Source organism: Pseudopodoces humilis, chromosome 1, assembly GCF_049639895.1.
Source record: "Pseudopodoces humilis isolate 2021_Gansu_Grassland_sample_001 chromosome 1, ASM4963989v1, whole genome shotgun sequence".
Lineage (NCBI taxonomy): Eukaryota > Metazoa > Chordata > Aves > Passeriformes > Paridae > Pseudopodoces > Pseudopodoces humilis.
In genome coordinates this window covers 147,343,338-147,362,208 of record NC_142200.1, presented here as the reverse complement: position 1 = coordinate 147,362,208, position 18,871 = coordinate 147,343,338, and the positions used below count along the sequence as shown (strand labels likewise).

Genomic DNA, 18,871 nt, shown 5'->3' with positions numbered 1-18,871 from the left:
ATCTGCCCCTGGCTCTCAGCACAGACAAACGAGGCTGAAACTTGCAACAAAGGGAGCCTGCTGAGAAGGGGTATGAAAGTCAGAGTGCTGTGGCCTTTTGCCTGGACACTGCCTTCCCTCATGCTCCTTTTTTCACTGATTTTCCTTCCCCCAATTCTGAGGGATGTGCTGCCTTCACTCCTCTCCCTACCCACGTCAGGCTGCGCTGTGGACCTGCATTTATAAATGACAAGCTTGGAGGAAGTTCAAGGTAGGGTTTACATACCACAGGACTGATTTTGTGAACACAGGTAAACCCCTAGGATGATGGGACAAATATCACAAGAGAGACAGACCCCCTTTAGCTGTTTGAATCCTCCTGGTGCCAGCCCCTGTACCCACTGTCTCTGCTACTGGTTCTTGGTAGTTCTTGAGTGAATCCAGTTGCTTTGTTCAGGGAGGATGTGACCATGCCCAGCACTCCAGGCCAGCACTGGCCACCTGGCAACTCACCACAGTCTCTATCTGATAAGATTTTGTAGACTCATAACTCACAGCTTAGCCACAGGCATTTGCAGATCCTCAGGACACACTGGCTGAGGCTGGAAAGGGGTAATTTTGCTTTTTCTCATGCAAATCAGCTGACCCGGTTGCAGGTGATAGAAGTGATGAAGCCTTTACCTTCTGGAAGCCTGGTCCAGGAGTGCATTGAAACATCCTTCCCCTCCAAATCTCACCACTGGCACACAGAGCAGTTGCTTCATCAGACACAGAAATAAGAGCACTTCTGAGAAAAAACAAACAAAAAAAAAAAAACAAAAAAAAAAACCCCACAACATTTTGTAAGCTCTGGGCATCTGGGAACTGGGGCAGGTGAGAGGCTGAATGGTGAACAAGGCCCCAGCTGAGCACAAAAGACACGGAGACACCTCTCTATATTCCCTGCTGTTGCCGGGACCTTTGATGTTGGAACACAATCGTGAACACATTTTTCTGCTCTTCTATTCTGACTTGATTGTCTTTCAGGCTTAAAATATCCTGAAAGCAGCATAGACTATCCTCCTTGTCAGCAGTGTTGGGAGGGGGAGGAAACAATTCTTGTCCAGGTGGGAATCCATCCAGCACGTGTGGCTTTGCAACCAGTTGTTTGGAGTGCAGCTAATTAGTCATCAATGGCAAATGACAAAAGGATGACTCCAGCTGAGCCAGAGGTAAATAATTAGTTACCTCGTTTGTTAAATGGTATGAGGAAGGAGGGATCTGTCAGATGGCTCAGCGCTGATGAGGGGGAGGAAATGTATATCCATCACAGTGAATATATGGATTTTCCAGGTCTGAGGATGGTGTTGCCCAATGTAGATGTTGTGGGCAGTGTTACCAAAAGTGTTCACTCTGAAATTTATCCAGCAACCAAAAAGCACCTGCCTGTAATAACAGAAGAGTTGTGATGTGCATTAAAAAGGGTCTGAGGGGTTGTTTCTACCAGCTCTGGGTAGGTGTAAATACCTGATTGCTTCTAGGTCTTGCCAATTATTGGAAGTGATGTGATTTTTGTAGAAAAATAAAGACCTCACATCAAAGAGATGCTTAACATTGTTTTTGACAAAATCGCTATCTTAAAATGCATACGCACAAGGACAAAAATGTTCATGAAAAGCTTTCAGTGAAAGGTTTTAGCAGATTCCATTTTCTCAGTTTCACTTCAGCAATGTTAAAATATTTTGGTGACATAGAGAGGTCTTGTTTCAACTTGTTTTGAATCATTTTGCATTGCATTGCAATATTAATTGAAATACCTTCAATGTGTGTTACATTTTATTGTTCTGGGATTTATGCTGCACCTCTTTTTATGTTTAGTTTTGACATTATCAGGTTTCAGTTGTATCAGACCAAATGGTTTTTCTATTCTTTCTCCACCAAACATTTTTAAATTGTATGGGTTTTTGTTCAGATTTGCAATGATAAATTGGAAGCAAATTGTAAAAAATTGTAAAAAAAAAAATTGTTTTTTTCTGAAGGACAAAAATTCTAATATCCCACCAAGTCTGTGTGTGTGTGTTTAAAAGGAAACTCTGTTTTCTGGGCCTTAAATCAGCAACTTTGGAGAGCTGGTCTGTCTCCCAGCTCCACCAACATCCTGGACATGTAATTTAGGGCTTGACTACATGAGAAAAGTGACTGTCACAGGTATCCATGATCACCCAGAGCACATTCACTCCATATTAAGGATGAATTCTTCTCTAGAGTACTTCTCCAACCCATATCACTCACCCTAAACTCGGGGTTTCACACTGTGTGAAATGTTGGTTGAGGTCAGATGAATCTTCCTTCATGGTGACTTCAAGAGAAGTCCAAGGTGAGCACCCAGAAGATGTCCAGCATTCCTGTGATTAATCCCCTGCTAGTGCCTGGTGCAGTGAATTTTGGCCCAGAACAGCTCATGCCCAAAGGTTTTGGCTATGCTGATGTCCCTGTGTCTGCAGGGTGACAGCCTCTGTGGGGCAAAGAGAGACTGGACCCCATACAGCAATGAGGGTTTAAAGCAAAGTACCACTTCCATCCTTTGGTCTGGACATGGTTTCAAGATCTACAAGTGGCATGGGGTTTTAAATTCCCACCAAAATTTAACTTCCCAGACACCTCCCTACACAAAAAATCCCTCAATCTACCAGTCCATCCTATTTGTCAGCTGTAAAATGAGCATTATGCTAAAGCCTCTTGTCTCAGGTTGGTGTATCCAGGAATATCAGGAGCACATCCTTGTGTGAGTTCAGGGATGAGTGCAAAGGAACTTTGATGTTGTTCAGACCTCATTACCACCCCAGTATCACCCATGTATTACAATTGCTGTCCTATGGGCTTCCTGCATCATGGAAACATTTTCTTTCTGAGTGATCAAACACAGCACCACTGAAATCCTTAAAACACCTCCATGGTGAAAGAGTTGCTTTTTCGCTCCTACTTTGCCCGGTCTGACTGTGCATCCAGCTTGTGGATCTTCACTGACAACATCAAACCACTCAGGGCTTTAGGGCAGCATTGGGCACACCTCATGAAGACTCATCCCATTGACCCCCAGGGGCAAATCTCCACCTGACCTGCTGGGAACAAGGGGATGAGCAAGAGGATGTCCCATCCCTCATGTAGCTGGCTGGGGAGCAGAGGGTGAGAGGTCAGGACAAGGAGGGACAGCCAGGACCACAGCAGATGTTTTCCCATCTTGTCTGGTCTGAGCAGCAACACCATCTGCTTCTCTGGAGATGGTGAAAAGAGGAAGAGCTGTCAAAGACAGACAACACAGGAGTTTCAGTTGTGAATTTCAGTTCACCTCAAAGACCTCGCTGCTTTGTTTTTGCAGTGCATTTATTTTATTTTCCTTCACATGCAAGTGTTCTGGAGCATCTTCTCACCTGGGGAACCGCTCAGGAGGTCTGCAGACCACACTGTCTACTCCCTCCTCCCCTCCACATCCAGGATGGGTTTGTAAATCACTTTATTGAGACAAGAAGTGTGATTGGTTATTTGCACTCCACTTTCTAGCAGCCCACCTTGCTATAAAATGGTCAAACCTTGGCCAAGGCTGGGAGACAAACCACAAACCTCTTCTATACCTTCTGGCTTGTTTTTGAAGACTGTGCAATTCTTTGCACACATTTCCCCTCCCCACTTCTTGGGCTTGTTAAATAACAAAAGATAAAAGCTCAAATAAAGTTGCAGCTGCTCGGCACCAACCCAGCTCTTTATCACCAAAGGGGTATGCAAGCAGAGAGGGGCAGCACATGGGTTCTCTCCTGAGACTCAACAAGGGAAGAAAAGCATCAGAAGGGGCTGATTTTTAATCTGTGAATGAATGAAATATTGTTTGACACCTTGTGTTCTTTGTCTTTCAAAGTTATCTGGGCAGCTACCCCCCTTCCCACCCTTCCAATTCAGCAAACAGCTCTCAAATGTGAAGTGTTTTATACTGCTTGCAGTAGTATCTTCTCCGTTTCTGGGATTTCTCCTCTTCATAGCTGCTACAGAAGGGCATTGGAGCTGCTGCTCTGGGTCACATCAAAGGCAGAAAAGCCAATTAAATACAGTTTCCCAGCAGCCTGATGATCACCAGGCTCCCTCCCTTCCACCTGTTGGACACTGAATGAGTCTTGAGCTGCATCAACAACTCCACAGAGGTTTTGCTTCCCCCAGACAAAAAGTGGACATGGTTTTCATGGAGAAATTGGAGTATGAGCATGGTTGGACACACTGCTGCTCTCTGCCTTGGGTCTGAATCCCTTGACAGCTGGGTCCCACAGGTTAAAAGAAACAAGGAAGTCACACAAAGGCAAGAGCTGTGGTTGTGTGAGGCAGCAGCACAAATAAACAGTTTTTTTGCGTCTTTTCAAGCCAAGCCCAAATGCTGAGTATGCAGAGCAAAAGGTCACAGCAAAAAGCACCTTTGGGTTGACCAGAGCCACAGCATCATGATGTAAAGCAAAACAAAGAGCAGATTTCTTCCTCCCTTGTTACACCAGATCAGAGGTAGACAACAGTGAAATCAGTCCTAAAGGACCTGGGATGGGCATAGCTCTTTGGGCAAAACTTCCACAGCAGCCAGTCTGGCCAAGGGAAAAAAACCCGAGAAATTTTTTACCAAATTTCATCCCACGCCCCAGTGTTTAGCAGGTGTTTGACTCTGCATGCTCTTTTTACCTTCCAACACCCAATTCCTCCTTGATTTTACAAACAGCCAAAGGGACATTAACATTTACTTTAGCACCTTAATAATTGATGGGAGAATTTGTGTGGACAACCTATGAAGAATTTATCTCCCTTTTCTGAAGGGTGAGCTGTGTCCAACTTCAAACAAACCTACCTCTTAAAGCACCAGTCTGTGTAGGAACACTCATTTGGAAATAAAAATGGCTGAATTTCATCAAAGATTGACTTTCACCAGCATGATGAAACTTGGTTTTTCAGACAATCTGCAGCACTTGCACTGATGAGACAAACAGTGCAAAACCCAAATGTCTTTATTTTTGTGCAGAATTTACATACAGAAATGTCTCCAGAGCATTTACTGTGTGACTTAGAGAAAACAGCTTAATTTGGAGCTTCTATTTCCTCTTCTTTAAAGTGAGGGGGATGCTATTTATGCATTTTTCAGTTTAAATAGCATGGAGCAGGTGCATCAAGTCCACACGTGCTGCAGTCTGGGATTTACTCAGTGGGCATCAGTGGGAAGGGAATCAATAACTTTGGAGGGGACATGAAGCTCTCCATCACTTTGGATGGCTGTAGACACAGAGGTTTGTCATTTAAACTATATTAATAGGCCATGGGAAGAAACATCCACCCACCTATACTGCCTTATTTTCATTATCTTAGGAAAAAATTAATCAGGGCTCTGTAATACATGCTGCTCACCCTCATGTTTAGTATGTGGGGGATTTATACATGATTAAAATCTTCACATTGGTCCATTAGCCCTGAATCTCAACATCCACTAACAATATTTTTTATACCTCTAAAGCCCCAACCACAGCAGTGCCTTATTGGGGTGTCTGCCACCCCCGTGGCAAAAGCTAAATTATTAATGGTAAGTGTGGAGTTAAAAGCAGGCTGGGTTTTACATGCCTGTTGCTGGGAGCAGAGAGGCAGTTTCAGAGGGGAAAACTAAAATAGCACAGCACAAACTAAGAGGAAACCACCTTCCCTGGCTATCAGGAAACCAAAACTAAACAAGGGTTAACTGGGCAGAGCCAGCACTGACTGTAAGTGGGAGGCTTGGGCTTTATTTTATTGTTGTCATTAATTTCCTTCCTTTTACTTTCAGTAGAGGAGCATAGAGTTATTTACATTAGACTCAACTGTGCCCCACTGAGATACATTTACCAGAAGAAACTTCAGGGGCAATAGAAAAAAGCAGCTGGAGGGACACGGATGATTTCTGGTGCTACCACCAAGGCCTTGTGCTGTTTTTTCCCTTTGAAGCACACTGTGACAATGCCAGTTCCCCAGTTCTTCGCTGGTCCATCTGTAGGGTGTCAGGAGGAGACACTCTCACATGACGGGACATGAGATGCCAGTGATATGCCCTATTATTTTCTTTAATCATACTTGTACTGCAGAAATGAATAAGAGACACTTGGTTGGAGCTGTAGGTTCCAGAGTTAATGAATTGGAGCAGTTCATGCCCCTTGCTGCACACCTCTGCTCAGAAGAAGGCTCTGTGCCTGTCTCCATGCTTGCATATTGGAGGGTGGGTTCCTTTCCCTCAGAGCAGGGGGATGGAGGCAGCAAAGCCTGTGTGACTCTGCCCGAACCACTCCCTTTCTTTATCCATTTCCTTTCTTCCCCCTATTTGGCTGTCTCGGCTAATTAGATTATTAAAACACGTGCCTTTTGTGGAGCTCCGGGGACGGTGAGGACCTGACCTCACCAGTGGCTCCACACACAAATGCTGGCTCAAAGGAAGGGACGAGTTCCCCACAGCCACCTCCACCCTGTTCCCCTCTCTGCTCCCCGGGACCTTGTTTATCTGAAGGCCAGCTGAGTTTCCCAGGGAAACCCAGCACAAGGCATTTGCCAGCCGATCCCTTTGTGCAGCCGAGCCGAAGTCGCTGCGAGGTGGTTTCTGCCAAAAATCACAGTAAATTCCCCAGGGCTTGTGGCTCCTTTCCCGAGGCTGCTCCTCCGGGGCATCCCTGCGTGGCCTTGATGGACACAGGCTCGTGGAAAAGCTGGGAGCCTCAGCAGGAACCAAAGCATTTCACACTCTTGGCACATCCAGAAGGTCCACGCCTCATTGCTGCATGGCTTCCCTCCCTCCCAGGTTTCTGCACAGCCGGCCAGAGGCTTTATTTATGGGCTGGGATGCTCAGCAGTGAAATGGTTAGAGCTCTTGGCACCGGGGCAGGGGGGTTCATAATTACCCTTCCAAGTTAACACCCATTGAGATGAATGGGAGCACACCCTTTTCTGCGGGTGTTATTGTTGCAGTCTGCCTGGCTGTGGACTCAAAGGCGAGAGTTTACCTTGGTTTGCAACCAGAAAGGCTGGAAAGCGCCTCTCCCTCTCTCTTGCTCTCTTTTATTTTTATTTTTTTTTAATAGGAAAATGGAAGGTTTTCTTTTGCAGACTTGTGGGGTGGGGAACATGGGGGAATGGTGAAGCCATGTAATTTGGGTCTGGTGGTGCTGAGCAGCTATGAAGTTGCCTGGCTTGGGAGAGCAGGAAAGGGCTGGAGCGCTCTGGGAACTGAGCTCCCAGGTTCCTGTCGGCAGCAGGGAAAAGCTGCTGTGTTATCTTTTCCTCATATCTGAGAAAAGGAGCTGGAGCTGCTCAACCCCCCAAGCTGCTGGTGTTTCCCACACTTGCTGCAGGCACAGCCTGGGGTGTGCAGCACCGCTACAGAGATGGAGCTGGGCTGGTGCTGCAGCGAGGTTTGGACATCCCTCCAAAGGCATCTCCCTGCCCCTCCCTCCAAACACCTCTGGCAGGTGCAAACCACAAGCGATGGAAAAGGGATGAACCTGGCCTGGAATGAAACACCTCCAGCCTGTGGCTGCTTCAGACATCAGGTGTTGTTCTGGGTACAGCAGAGGAACTGCCAACCCTACGGTGGAGGAGATGCTCACCCCACCTGCCTGCCAGAAGTGGCTCTTTCCCAAGCAGAAGGAGCTGACTGGGGAGGCAGAATGTCTGCTCTTTAGTCCCCAGTTCCCATCCTGGCACACCTCACCCATTTCTGCACCCGCTACCATTCCCTGGGAATCTGCAGCCAGGGCAGCTACAACCAGCTGGGATCACAAACTGATGCCTGGAGGCCACATTTGCAGGAGGAGACGTTTACTGAGCAGCCCAGAGGGACTCCGCTCCCCTAGCTGCTGTTTTGTGTCGGGATAAAAAACTCACCTCAGGGGCTTGTGTGTACTTGAAAGGGTTCAGGAGGAAGTAGCAGCAAAACACCTGTCCCCTAGGGAAGATGCAGACTTTGCCGTCAGAGGAGAGCTTTGGTGTGGATAGTCTGGAGCAGTTCCTAGAATAAAATAAACTATCCTGGCACAAAGGTTTCCTTTCCTGATTAACCACAGTTATACATTTATTAAGGGGATTGAGGGCCTGTAATGCTGCCCATCCTGCTCACAGCATGACTAGCATGAATGTGATACAGGGAACATAGAAAAAAATCAAGCAAAAATAACTTTACCACTCCACTGTAGCCCCTTGCTGCTGCTTTCCCTCTTAGGTGAAAATGAGAGTTGCAAACGCCCATGTGCCAGGGGTTATTTGCAGGAAAAATTATGCTGGCTAGGGGATTAAGGGTGTTTTCATCCACACTTTTCAGTGTAGTAAAACAAGGCTGAGACACAGGCTGCTTGGTGTGCATCAGGAGCAGCCCTAAGGCCTTGGGTGCTTGGGATTTACATTCCCTTGGAGCTTCCCTGTATTTGTTTGTGCAGCCAAGGCCCCATGGGGATAAGGGTAGGATTCTGTGTGTGTGTGATGCAGACACACACCTGTATGCACAAACCTAGCCATGGCTGGAGAGACAACCCCAGGGCAAACCATTTCCTATAACCTTCTCCTTCAGCTCCCAAAGACCTCAGAGCCAGGGTGGTGAGGGGATCTGGGCACCCCATGGGTTGGCAGCACCTGTTTCTGGGGATCATGCTCCTCCTGACCCCTCTGCTCCGACCACCTGGCCACAGCCAACCGCTGTACCCTGCAAAAAAATCACACCTCAAGCACAGCTGCCAGCACATGCAGGTCCAATTAGTTCAAAATCAGGAGGCAGGCCCCCAAATTCCTGAGGTGGGAAGGAAAATCATCTACTGTGGTCTCATTTGCTTTTCTAATGGTTACCCTTAATCAAAAAGGCTTCAAACACACTGAAAATAAATTCCAGTTAATAAAGTCCTGTGAGGCTGTGGACTTTGAAGAGGTTTGGTTTTAAGAAAAAAACATTGGCAAAGGACAGGATTGTCCAAGGAGTTGGAAAAATCTGGGCGTCATTTCTACAGAAATGAAACTGCTCCTGCGCCGGGTGCAGCCTGTACAACTGAGTGGCCCCAAGAGCAAGGGAGTTAAGTGAAATCACATGATCTTCTATAAAAACTTCAGGAATCAGATGTGAACTGGTTCTGTGAGCTGAGGATAATGCAGACACGTAATAAATAAGGGAAGAGAAACGTGGTTGCACGGAAATCCAGTCCTAAGTAAATCCTTATCTAAACACGCTGCTCGGAATCGCTCAGCCTGTGCTGCTGTGACTGTGCTCCCCATTACTTTTCAGAGCAGCAGCAGGTACACTATCATTAAAACCTTCTTCCCACCCAGTTACACCAAATAAAGATGTTTTGCCAGCCCAAGAAATTTGTATGCTTGCAACCAGAGATGCAAATCACAGCCTGGCAAATCCCTGCATGGCAGTTCTTAGATTTGCGCAGTGATGACTTTGCTGTGCACTGTTTATTTTTCCTGGTTCAGCTGGGAGTCAGGCGCTTTATGTAAAAGCAAAAGGTGATGCTTTGCTCAAAAATAAAGTGCTGCTTGATTGATCATGGGCTGCTTTACAGACAGCCTGAAAACAAGAACCCAAGAATAACTGGTGCAAATATCCATGTGCAAAGCCACATTAGAATCATAGAATCATAAAATGGCTTGGGCTGGAAGGGACCTTAAAGATCATCTCATTCCACTCTCCTACAATGAACAGGAACACCTTCCACTATCCCAGGTTGCTCAGAGCCCTGTCCAGCCTCAGCTTGAACATTTCTGGGGATGTGGCAACCACAGCGTCTCAGGGCAATCTGTTCCAGTGCCTCACCACCCTCACAGGAAAAAAATTCTTCTTAACATTTAATCAAGATCTCCCCTTGTAACCTATCAGCCCATGCAGAAATTACTGTGGACATGTGCTGATGTGAGAATCACCCTTCAAATTCAAGATGTTGCAAAAAGTTATGTGTATTCTGTTTTCAGAGCACCGACTGTGCAGAAATCCCACAGCAGGGCAATCCAGCCCGTGAGCACCCACAGCAGCTCCGCACCAGCAACTTTTCCCCCTTTTCCCACAGTTCCCTGACCTTTTTCTGATCCCATGAGCTGTGAGGGAGTCATCTCAGGGATATCTGCACTGAGCTGCAGTGATGGAGCAAAGTGCAGGGGTTGGTGTAACCCAGCTGCTGGCTCAGCGCTGGTGTGCCAGGGCTGAGCGGGGCGCACAGGTGAGTCAGGTTAGCTGATGGGAAAAGTCACAGTGCTTTCGTGTTTGGAGCCCAGGCCAGCACAGCAGAAGAGCTGAGAGCTCTTGCTCCATCTGTCACCAGCTTCCTCTGCGAGCTGGAGTGTTTATTCACACAGCCAAGACTTGGAAAAGAGCTCAGAAAGCTGTTTTCTTTCCAACCCAGCTGACTGTGCCTCGCATTAAAACGATACCGGGTGAGGGAGAGCAGAGCAGCCTCCCTCCCCATGCCCACGTAACAGAGACGAGCTGTGCTCTGCTAATATTTGTAGGCAATAGATTTGGTCAGACTCTAATGATCACCTTCCTTGCTTCACAGAACTTCCTTCTCGTGCTCATCTGTGGGGCTCGTATCCTCGGCTGTCAGCTGTGTAAATTTGCTGAAAAGCAGAACTGCACAAATAACTGATGGGGTGAGGGGTGGCCAGGCCAGAAAAAACCAACATATTTGCCGTGGGGTAACCATTTTAATGAAAATTAATTTTAATGAAATAACTGTTTTTTAATGAAAATTTATTTAAAATAAATTTTAATGAAAATAACGTTTATTTTAATGACATAACTGTGTTTTGGGCACAGTCTGACCACTTTGTCTGACCACAGTGATCTCTTAAGTATTTTTATAAATTGCTCAGGTAATTGTGATTATCTGTGATAATATGATATATTGATATGAGCACCAATATATGAATATGTGATAATATGTGGTAGTGTGGGAGAAGCTTCAAAGAGAAGTGAAATATTTCTGCTAAAAAAAAAATAATGTATTTTATTTTTTTTTCACTCGGGAACAATTTCCTGAAATTGCTTTCAGTCGGTGAAACATTGCAGTCAAACCCATCTGCATATTTTCGAAGAGAAAAAATTGCTTTCTTCCACCTTGCATCTTCCCTGGCTGTTAACTGTGTCCTCACCCATTTCATCCCCTTTACTTGCTTCCTCCTTTTCTCCCGTAACAAATGTGAATTTCCGGTCTTTTTTTTTTGTCTTTTTTTTTTCACCCTGCCTAACCCGTTATCTGATCCGTGCTTTCTCAATCCTGACCTCTCCTTCCTCCAGCAGACCTCCTGATATCCATTTATCTCCTGCTCCCCAAGCCCACCTTTTCACGTTTTCTTTCCCACAGCAGCTCGAGGGAGGGGTCTGCTGGGAGTTACAGGAATAAGAGCAGGGCAAGAGGAATAAATCCAAACCCAAGCTGTACAGGGCTGGGAACAGAGCCCCGTGGCAATATTCCCTGGGCAGCACTTATACCCCGACAACCTGAACTAAAACTCTGAATCCCACATCCTGCATTGTAGGTGTGAAGTCAGCATTGTTCCACCTTAATCCCCAAGGATGTTGATTTAAATTAACGAGGTCCCTTCATGACACGAGGTCCCTTAATGATCATTAACCTTGCTCAGTGTTAGGTGCTGTGAATGGGGCACAGGGATTCTGCCCTCCAGGATGCTCTCTGTGCTGGTGAGATCTGATAAAACCTTTCCAGGCTTCCCAGCTGCTCCTCACAGCAAACATGGGAAGGTGGCCGGGAGCCAGCGCCGGGCTGGGACGGAGATGTGGCGCTCATATGGCCGGTATCCGATCACGCACGGCGAGCAGCGATCGCTAATGAAAGCCAGGGCTCCTCGGAGGGCAACTCTGCAAGCCAGCAGGACACAAGAAAGAGAGCTAAATATTCCCTTCCCCCCCTCCACAACTCTTTTGTTCACAGCTGGCTGTCTCCTTCCTTGCCATAAAACAGCAAAGCAGTGGGATGTGTGAGCTCTTCTCCCTGGGATCCAGTGGCAGGACACATGGGAATGGTTCAAAGCTATGTCTGGGAGGTTGGGACAGGACGTTAGGAAGTATTTATTTACTGAAAGTGTGGCAAAACAGTGGAACAGGCTTCCTGAAGAGATGGTCCATGCCTCAGGCCTATCAGTGTTTGAGAGGCATTTGGACAATGCTTTAAATTTGACCAGTCCCAAACTGATCAGGCAATTGGTCCAGATAATCATTTAAGGTCCCTCCCAAATGAAATTTCTCTCTCTTCTCTTCTCTTCTCTTCTCTTCTCTTCTCTTCTCTTCTCTTCTCTTCTCTTCTCTTCTCTTCTCTTCTCTTCTCTTCTCTTCTCTTCTCTTCTCTTCTCTTCTCTTCTCTTCTCTTCTCTTCTCTTCTCTTCTCTTCTCTTCTCTTCTCTTCTCAACACTCACCCCTCAGCAATCATGTTTGGACAGGGTTAAATCTTAAAGGCGTAGTTTTTACTCTGGTGTTTCCCAATTGAAATTCCTGTAAAACCCAAAAATACCCCCAGCCACTTGGCTGCTCCACAAGCACAGCTCCTGGCCCTCCTGGAACAGGCAGAACCTTAGAGCCCGTGGCTCCTTTAACCCACTGTCTTGGACCTTCCCTGTGGGGTTGCCCTAATCTGGGAGCACCAGCCCTGCAGACATGCAGCAGCACGTGGGGTTTTTGTGGTGTGGGGGATTTTGTGATCTTGGGGTTCCCCAAGGCACGGGACATCTGCAGGGTGGGGAGGTGGCAAGGTCGTGTGTGCCACCACCCTCCCGGGCAGGAAAGCTCTGGCTAAACACTGTGACACCAGAGAGGAACCAACAGGTGGCTTGAGGGAAATGGTGGTCAATGAGAAGAGTTTCGGTTTTGTCTAAATTTTCCATGGAAAAATTCCCCCTTTTCAGAGAAAAGCTACGTGCCCATTTGTTGTGGGGAAATACAACTGTGTACACATACACAAACTATTATACAAAATGTAAACACTTTTCTGTGTGTATATGCACATCCATATATGTATACATCTCCATGGATGTATTTTGATTTGATTCAGTCTTTTCTCCAGCAACAAGTGTTTCCAAATTATAGTGAGTTTATTTGCAGAAAAAGGACGAATTTAAAATGCCTGTAATGAAAACTCAGTCTTGAAATGGAATTTATTTTAAAAGAAAAGCTCCAGCCACTGCTGCTGATCAGCATTGATAAACCATCCTTAAAGGAATGTTCACAGGGATGGGGTGCCAGCAAACACTTCCAGGGGAACCAGAGGCTTTGCTGCTCCCAATTATCAAAACGGAATAAATGGGCCAGGAAAAGGACTTTTTTTTAATAAATGTGTCTGTGCCTGAGGTTTTACTTATGGTGGGGGAAGCTTTGCTGCTCTATCTTCCCTGTAAATCATCACCTGGCACAGCTCCATGAGAGTCTCCACTGAACAACCCACCAGCAGGTGACTCAGATCACCTGGCCTGACCTCTTCATTTAAGTTGGCTGCATTTCTCCTGGCTTTCTGGAGCTCCCCAGATCCTGCCTGGATGGGTTTCCTGCTGCTGTCCCCGGTGGTGCAGATGTGCTGGTCAGCCCTTGTGGACACTGAGTTTTGTTGTTTCTCTCTCCTGAGGTCATCTTGCCGCAGGATTGTCCAAGTGCATGTACTTAGCAGGAGCTCAAAGCACAGTCACTCTTCAGTGTGGCACAAGGAATAAACAGCTGGAGAGGCAAAACAACACAAGATCAGCAGCACTTCCCTGCCTGAGCTGGGTTTTTCCTTACACTCTGCTGACCTCATTAATATACTCCCAAAAATATCCTGTATCTTTCTCCTCCTACACCGGGTTTCTCTTCTAAACCCCTCACTGCTCCCATCTGCTCTAAGGGAGCTTTCTTTTCACTGTGCAGGTTCAATTCAAAGGATGCCTGTGTTACACAAAAAAATCCTGCCTCTTTGTTCTTTCCTTCTACACAAGTTTCCTTTTAAGTGGCTGGAGAGACCTTGATTTCTCTAAGTGCCAGAACCCTTTGTCAGGTTGGCTCTCTGATCAGGCTCCTCGGTGGAGCTAAATCCCTTGCCAAGCTTTCCCACATTTAGCCAACAGCCCCTTTGAGCTGAGTCTTGAAAAACTGGCTTGTCCTCAGCAGCAGCTCCCTCTTTGTCCAACTGAGCCCCATTTGAATGTGTAATCATCAAAGTTAAATGAGGCTCTTCTGTGAGCCTTATACCAGGTGGAAGCATTTTTAGTTGTTTTTTTTCACTTGTGGTTTTTGGCTCAAAAATCTGTAGGCAAGAAGAGTAGAGAGCAAAGAGCTCCATACCCAAAGCAGAGTTTGCTGCTTGATACTTGCCTAAAATTCTGCAGGAGAAATGCACCAATAACTCCCACCAGGTGCAAGGAAAGACAGGGAGGATGGGTCAGCACCCACCACCTGGGAGTTGTTTGGGGCTTGAGCAGGATGTGGAGAGAGGCAGCAACAAACTATTGAACTGGGGTTGAGAAAGTTCTTGGCTTGTTTGGAGTTAAGAGTTCCCAGCTATATCTTGTGAGAGGTAGTTGACGAGCTACGATTGTTTAGCCTGGAGAAAAGGAGGCTCAGGAGAGACATTATTGCTCTCTACAACTAAAAGGAGGTTGTAGAGAGGTGAGAGTCAATCTCTCCTCATAGGTAACAAGTGACAAGACCAGAGGAAATGGCCTCAAGTTGTGCCAGGAGTGGTTTAAATTGGATTTTAGGGAAAATTTCTTTGCTGAAAGGGTTGTCAGGCATTGGAAAAGGTTGCCCAGGGCAGTGGTGGAGTCATTGTCCCTGGAGGTGTTCAAAAGACACGGATGTGGCACTTGTGGACATGGTTTGGTGGTGAACACGGTGGTGATGGGTCAACACTTGGACTCAGTGATCCTACAGGTCTTTTCCAACCTTAATAATCCTGTGATTCATCTTTACACACTTTGCCTCCAGCCCAGCTCTCAGCTGCATTTGTGCCCTATTTCTGACCCTGCCAGGAGCAGAAGAGTCTTAATTATGAGTCTGTGACCAGAGAGAAGGAGCTTTTCAGCTCATTGTTTATCTACCTTGGAATAAACTCAACCAACCCTCTCATGGACCTTCCCAAATATGAAAAAAAAAATCACTTTAATGAAACACTTCCTGCCTTTTCAGCTAGCAGGTGCCTCTGGTATGTCTGCTCTGATAATTAGATCACAATTTAATCATGAGCTCTCTGTTGCTTCAGGGTTGACCTCTGCAGGTGCAGCAGATTTCTCCAGTTGAGCCTTTAGCCCAAGAATCAGGGAGGAGGGTGGAGATTGATAGCTGTGCTATGGAGATAAGTTATTTGCTCAGAAGAGGTGAGTTCTGGGCTGACACATGGTATTAATATGCATTTCATCTGGGCAAGTGACTTCTCTGGAGATTTTCTAAATTTTTTTTTCTATCTCCAGCTTCTCTGGACCTCATCAGCCCCTAAAGTGAAGTTCACAGCTCTCCAGTGGTCTCCTGAACAGACTCACTTCTCACCAGTCCCAGAGGAGTGGCAGAGCATGCAAAAAGGGCTCAGCCTGAGGTGGATCTCTAGGAGTTGAGCTGTCAGCAGGTGCTTTGTGGCCAGGGCTGCAGAAAGCACTGCACAAAGGCTGTGGCATTTTGGCAACACCAGTACCCAAAGGGGAATCCAGGCTTTAACTCAGCTCAGTGTCTTGAAGACTGAGGCAGAGTGGGAGGAAAATTAACCAGAAGTGAGGCAGAAAAGCCACAACACAACATATTAAATTCTTGGAAATCAGTCCTTAAAAGCAGGTATTATTTTTTTTTTTTCTTTTTTTTTTTCTTTTTTTTTTGGTGAAAATTGAGAAGAAAATAATGAAAGCAGGTTCTGTTTCAGTAAAAGGTTTGGGCTGGTTTGACGGCAGGAAAATGTTGTCTTCAGCAGGCCAGCAGCAGCCTGGGGCTGTGATCTAACAGAGCCTCTCCAAGTATGTCTGAAGGAAAAAAAAAAGGAAAAAAAAGAGATAATCTGGTTGCATTCATATAGCTTGTTTACATCTGCCTGGGGAAAAATGCTGTGACAGATCATTCTGCTGGCAGGAATGGCTGTGGAGGCTGAATCCTCCACCTACAAATTCAGCTGCCTGTGGCCTTCAGGTGCTCAGTTTGCAGGTAATGAGGCACTCAGGTGTCCCCTGGGTAGGACCAGAAGCCATTCTCGTGCTCCTGCTGAGGACATCTTGAGCAGGGTTGATGTGTGACCCTTGCCCAGAACATGAGTGTGAGTCAGAGACTGCTGCACTGGCTTCCCACACATTCATCCCCTGTGTCACCTCACTGTGGCCAAACTTTTATCACTGTTCTGCTTTCTTTATCACACTGCTCTGCCCAGGCTTCCCAGCTAGTTGAGGAATCCCCAGGCAATGAGACATAAAGCAGGGTCTACATCCAAACCTATCACACAGCCATAAATACAGCTGGCAGGAGACTCAGACCCAGGGATTGTCTTGGTGCTCTCTCTCTGACTTGAGATGGCAGCTTGACCCCTGCAATAGCTCTTTCCATGCTCTCCAGTTGAATGGAGGCCCATCTAAATTCAACAAACCCTCTTTGTGAGCCTTATGCTAGGCATGAGAGTGACCCTATCCTTCTTTGGGGGGGTGGGTGGAGACAGGGATCAGATAAAGAAAATGGCCTCAGAGCCAAAACTGTTTTCTCTGTGATACCAATATTGCAACACACTCAATGCCACCATGGGACAAATTATAATCTTATTCCCACAGCAAGAGGGAAATATATTGATTAGGGTCACCATCTCCCATGCTCCACAGATCACCCCCAGTCACATTAGATCAATTTAAAAGGATCTCTGTGCAGCTTTTGGAGGTGTCAGGAAGAAAAACCTGGATGCTATTTTTATCTGGTTATTGTCCAACCAAAGTCAACGTGTCAGGCTTCAGACTTAAACAGGGCTTTAAAACCAGTTTGGCTGCTTTATTGCCACCACCTGAGTGAATGAAGCACCTGGATGGAGAAGGCAGGTCCCAACAGACCAGAGGCAGACTTTTGGCAGCGATATTGAGGGCATCTCTCAGCAGTGGGGTGGTTAAAACTCACAGGCATTTCCAGAGAAAGTGTTTTAATTGCTGAACACCAGTTAGCAGTGCCTGCTTCAATGGATGCACTGATGTCTCTACTTTCTCTCAGTGCTGCTATTTCCAGCTTTCAGGCAAACAGCACTTCACATTTAACTAATTACTCTGAGAGCGCAGCAGGGTTTCTAGGCCTGCAGATTTCACACAGTTTCTATTAATATCCCCCAGGGCTTCCAGGTTTGTGCTTCTTTGGGATAACACTGATCTCTCTTTGCCAGGACCACTCAGGTCTTGTGCATCCACTCACTCCCAACCACTTAACATGGCAGCTAGCTAATAATTTCCCTTATCACACAGCCCTCCTGATAGAGCTGCTCTGCAAGAGTGATGAGGGCTGGTGCCTGGTTCCTCAGACCTGCCCCTGGCTCCGGTGGAGACTGGAGGCTCCAGGCAGGAGATGCCTTGGGCTGGAGCTGTGTGGGGCTTGGTATTGTCTCATCCCTTGCTGTGATTCTTATCTTGCTGTCGTCAAAAAACCCACTGCCTTGAGCTAAATGCCACAGCTTTGGAGGGCATGAGGAGGGGTAGGTGCCTAAAACCAGCTTCCTGCCTGGCAGCCTCATGTGTGGGTGCCTGGGGAAAAAGCAGGGACAAGAAACACCTCCTTTTGCCCCCAGAGTGGAGGGATATGAGCCCTGACATAGGAGAGCCCAAGCTATAACACTTTAGAAACCAAAGGCGGCTCTAAACCCCCTCATGCATTTGCAGCCCCCTCCTGCCTGCACCCAGCAGTGGCTGCAGTGAGGATTCAGATGGGCCACATTCATTCTGCTTTAAAAAGCTCATCTGGCTTTGCCTTAAATTTATGGGGATCACAATGAATCAAAGAGTGCACGGCTGGGAGTTTAAGAAGTGTTTTGTTCCTCTGAATTACATGAATCCTAAAAGATCTCTGGCATCAAAAGCACCCATTAACCCCAGCAACTTTGTTATTGTCATAAGGGACTTGTTTTTACTCTCTGTTGCACTTCCCAAAGCTTAAAGTCAACAGAGACAGGTCTGTTGACTCCGCTGCACTTTATTAGTCTGATAGCAGAACCCGTGACCATCCTCTTTGGAGTGATTGCAGAAAACTCAAGATAGAGGGAGAAAAATTAGAATAAGTCAAGAACAAGTAAGTACATGTAAAAATGTGAAAAAATCTGCATCAGTCTATGAATCCCCCCAGTAGTCCTTGTGCTCTTGCAGTCATAGCTTCTTTTTTGTAAAGAAGTTTTCTTTCCTACTCTCTTGAATGATTAACAGGCATAAATCACTAGTGAGAGCTGGGGAAACAAGGTAGCAAAAAAGTACTGGGCTATCCCACACAAATAGAGAAAGGAAAAAGCAATAGTTATAATCCCCTAATTACTTATAGCCACAGTCACTGGCTGCCCAACATCTTTAAACCAGTGGCAATCCTGAAACTCAGATCAAGACTTCATTGTTCTTCCTGGAAAAAAAAAAAAAAAACCATAAAAAAATTCAACATTGTGTTAGTGTAAAGTAAAGAGTTGCAGGCAATAAAAGGCTGTTTTGGGGATGGCTGGCATGGAGGTTACAGGCGACAGCTGGTGGGTGTCTGATGGGGCTGCCCTTTCTAGCTACCATCTGGACTTTGCATAGGACAGGCGGGAATAAGCTACTTATACCTTAATAAGGAAAAAGCCTGTAAAAATGGGATGGGGGGTGGTGGTTTGGCTGCGAGACCACTTTGTAAATAAACAGGAATGCGAGCTTGGACTTTGCTGCTCTGCCCAGGCTGAGGCAGGGACA

At 46.4% G+C, this 18,871-nt stretch overlaps 1 long non-coding RNA gene across 1 annotated transcript; it reads left to right on the top strand.

The window, feature by feature from the left end:
• The first annotated feature begins 14,533 nt into the window (after nucleotides 1-14,533).
• LOC148185259 (uncharacterized) lies at nucleotides 14,534-17,357 on the top strand. The gene is made up of 3 exons (XR_015773452.1): nucleotides 14,534-14,618; nucleotides 15,211-15,325; nucleotides 15,419-17,357. It is a non-coding gene; the product is annotated as an uncharacterized LOC148185259 (long non-coding RNA).
• The last annotated feature ends 1,514 nt before the right edge of the window (nucleotides 17,358-18,871 follow it).